A 3894-nucleotide genomic window follows, 5' to 3' on the forward strand; every position below is an offset into this window, starting at 1 on the left:
TTTCAAGAAGCCGCGAGTAGTCGAAGAGCCTGTCCAAGTCAAAAGAGACAAGTGCAAAACTGAAAACTCGGCAAAGAGACAGGGCCTTCCAGCTGGGGAAAATGTGCCTGCAAAATCACATCCTGCCCTTGGCAGCTTCCCTGGATTTATGGTAGAGTTTTGCAGACATTTCATCACATTATAAGCCAGCTCAGAAGACCCTCATAAAACTCTGCTTATATGAAAGAACAAACTGGCTGATAAAAATCAGCTGTTGCCTATAAATGTTAGATGGAGTAGCGGGGGTTTATTAGGCTGGGCACATTGAGTTTGAGAATGTAAGATCGGGAACATAAAGCTAACCCATATTTGAGACAAAGATAGTGTGGTATAACCAAAGGAATACTCAATTTGGGCTCACAAGTCCCAGGTTCCAGTACTTGTTAACTACATGCATGCCTACATGCCTGTTTTGCCAGTTGTACAATGGGGATGGATGATTTATCTTTCAGTGTTCCTGAGTTATATAACTTAAAAGTGCTAAAGAAATGCAAATTATTAGTGGTATGTAGATGGGAAGTCTCTCATGAGTACAGTTACTTATTGCTTGCATTTTCCCCATTGCCCAGTGTGTGTTCTACTCTTAATAGCAGGGTCCAGGACTTCAGAGATACATTGATTCAAAAGAAGAGAGAGAGAGGTTCAAAAGATAGGGCCCAGAAAAAGGGAGGTGCTAATCCTTCTGTGCTCTGCCTTGAGTTTTCAGTGCCACATTTAAGTATATTGATAAGCATCAGAGTAAGTTTACCTGCAGAGTGACATCCTTGAATATCAGGCCATAGGAGTATTGGTTGAAAGAATTGGGGATGGTTTGCCTGTAGAAGAGAAGGCTTGGAGGTGGGAGGCAAGGATTAACGTGAGGACAAGAGAGCTGTCTTCAAGTAGAATCTGGGGGTTCGGACTTGGCTACCTACTAAGTATGTGAATTTGAACAAGTTTTTTCACATCTGGACTTGTTTCCTCATCTGTAAAACAGGCTAGATCAAGGCTTCTTAACCTGGGGTCCATAAAATTATTATTTTTTAAATTTTATAACTATTTTAACTGTTGGTCCCCATTGTAATCTTAAGTAGTTTATTTTATGAACTTAAAAACATGATTTTGAGAAGGGGTCTAAGCTTCCCCAGGTTGTGCAAGGAGCCCATGGAACAAAAAAAGTCTAAGAGCCTCAAAGTTAAGATAATCTCTTGGTCTTTTATACCAGTTAAGGCTTGAAACTTGTTTTTAGGCTTTTGCAAGGCAGTGGGGTTAAGTGGCTTGCCCAAGGGCCATACAGCTAGGTAATTATTAAGTGTCTGAGGTTGGATTTGAACTCAGGTGGTCCTGACTCCAGGATCGGTGCTCTATCTACTGCACCACCTAGCTGCCCAAGGCTTTGAAACTTGTATTTTTATAAAGGGGTGTCAAGAAGAATAGACTTGTTGTGCCTGTCCTCTGTGCCAGATTGGACTAGAACATGAGGAACAATGTGCTATGAGAACACTCCAAAAGTGGAATGGGTTGTCTCAAGAAGTAGATGACTACCCAGATGTCTTCCAAGAAAAGGCTGGAGGAACAATTGTTGAAGATTGTTCTAGAACAAATTCTTATTTGGATATAGGTTGAACTAGAATTAGGGGTGTGCTACAGTCAGTTTGAAATAGCTGAGAGTCAACTGTAAAATTTTCAGTATATTTGTACCTTGGACATTGACAAAAATTACAGAATAGGGTTCAATTTATCATTTTTGTTGACCATTTTGACTTGTGTTAGAGAAAATGTTAATAATGGAGATTAAACTTAAAAGCAGGTTGTGCATACATCCTTTAACCTGAAGCTGATAGTTAAACACTAGATAGAAAGGTAGTGGGACCTGAAATCTGGAGAATTCATCTTCAGTTCAAATCTGGTCTTCAACACTTACCAGTTCTTACTAGGCAGATCACTTCATCCCATCTGCCTTAGTTCCTCATCTATAAAATGAGCTGGAAAAGGAAATGGTAAGCCAATCCAATATCTTTGCCAAGAAAATGCCCAAAATGGGATCACAAAGAATCAGACACAACTGAATATCATCAAAGCACACCCCTGACAAACAGAGGTCTTGGCTGGCTCTGCCGCTCACCCATCACAACACAAATCCAAACACCCATGTATAATGGGCCAACTTAACATCAGCCCAGAGGTTCTGGCTCTCCCTCCTTGGACAGGCTAGTCCCATAGTAAGGACGAGACTGGTGCCCTCCTTGGGCTTACTAGTAGTTGTCCCTACCATCACAGTTCATGTACTTTGCTTCCTGAGTGTAGCAATGTTTGAGGTAACAAATAGTAATTGAATTTGAATGAGTCATAATCCACTGTTTCACAGAACTCGAAAGTAAACAAAGCTCTTACCACTATCCTGAGACAGAACAAGTATTGGCATCATCATCATCCTCATCTTACAATTGTAGAAAGTGAAGCTCAGAAGGGATTTGCCACTCGCCACACAATTAATGTCAGAGACATGGTCTGAGTCCATGTCCACTGAATCTATGTGTAGCATTGTTGGTTTTTTTGGCTATACCTTGCTGCTTCTTTGCAACAGGCAGGTGTTGCCCACAATTTAAAGTAAGCTGGTTAGAGAAGAGGCCTAAGTATGGAAAAAGGAACTAAGCAAAGACAGATGGAGAAAAGGGGACTAAGGGAACTTTTTTTTTTTAATTGAAAAACTGTCATTTGCTCTAGTCAACCATTTTTCCTGGGGTCACCTTTTTTTTTAATCTTCTTCAAAGCAGTTTTGCTTGCTGCTCCATAGTAGGCTGAGGTTACTTGTAAAAGGGATCACTGTGGAATTTTATAGAGAAGAATTGGTCTGTACAAAAGCCCTTAAGATAGGAATATATGGAAGTGGAAGTTATTATCCTCTGCTACTTGGGAGGACTGGCTTCTGGAAGAAAGGTTAGATTTGTTCTGCTTAGTTCCAGAACAAGGAGAATCTGGAGGGAGTAGGAAAAGAGATGACTTTCCTATTAGAGCTATTTAACAATGGAAAGCGCTATAATGAAAAACAGTGAGCTTTCCATCATTACAGACTGCTCAAAGGGTCCATGACATGCATATTATTTAAGAACTTGGGGCGGCTAGGTGGTGCAGTGGATAAAGCACCGGCCCTGGAGTCAGGAGTACCTGGGTTCAAATCCGGTCTCAGACACTTAATAACTACCTAGCTGTGTGGCCTTGGGCAAGCCACTTAACCCCATTTGCCTTGCCAAAAATCTAAAAACAACCCCCCAAAACTCCTTAGAACCCTGATTGTTAACTTGCTAGGATTGTTACAGAAGAGGTTAAACACTGGGCATGAGATTAGACCCAGTAACTTCTTTAATCTCTTCCAGCACTCTGAATTAATTCTAAAATGAGAATGACCAAATTGTCAGCTACCTTGGGTAACCTCTGTGCCTCAGTTTCCTCTCTTGTACAAGAAAGGGGTAACTAGCTAATTTCTAGCTTCTTTCAATGTTAGATTCCTGAGTCTTCCCAGTACTTGAGGCCTCCTTGGCTCATCTGTGCCTTCATTTCAGGAGGCAACAAGTCTACTACCCATCAACAAGCATTCAGTGGATCAGAGCCTTTCAGGAATGAGAGGGAGCTGGAATTGGGTCACCTCCCTGAAATTCCTCTATTAGCACTTATTTGCTCCTTGCACCTGGCACAGAAGGCAGAAGGGTAAGACTCTGGCAGACAGCCCTGCTTCATTCCAACTCTCTTGGCAAAAGAGTGAGATGGGAGGATAATGGACAAGACTGTTGCTGTTGCCTAAGGCCCTGATCACCCCAGGGGCTAGATAAGGAAATAGGTTTAGGACTCAGGGAAGGTACTGCTCCCTTTCCTTAG

The sequence above is a fragment of the Macrotis lagotis genome, chromosome 1 (genome assembly GCF_037893015.1).
Source record: "Macrotis lagotis isolate mMagLag1 chromosome 1, bilby.v1.9.chrom.fasta, whole genome shotgun sequence".
In the NCBI taxonomy this organism is placed as follows: domain Eukaryota; kingdom Metazoa; phylum Chordata; class Mammalia; order Peramelemorphia; family Peramelidae; genus Macrotis; species Macrotis lagotis.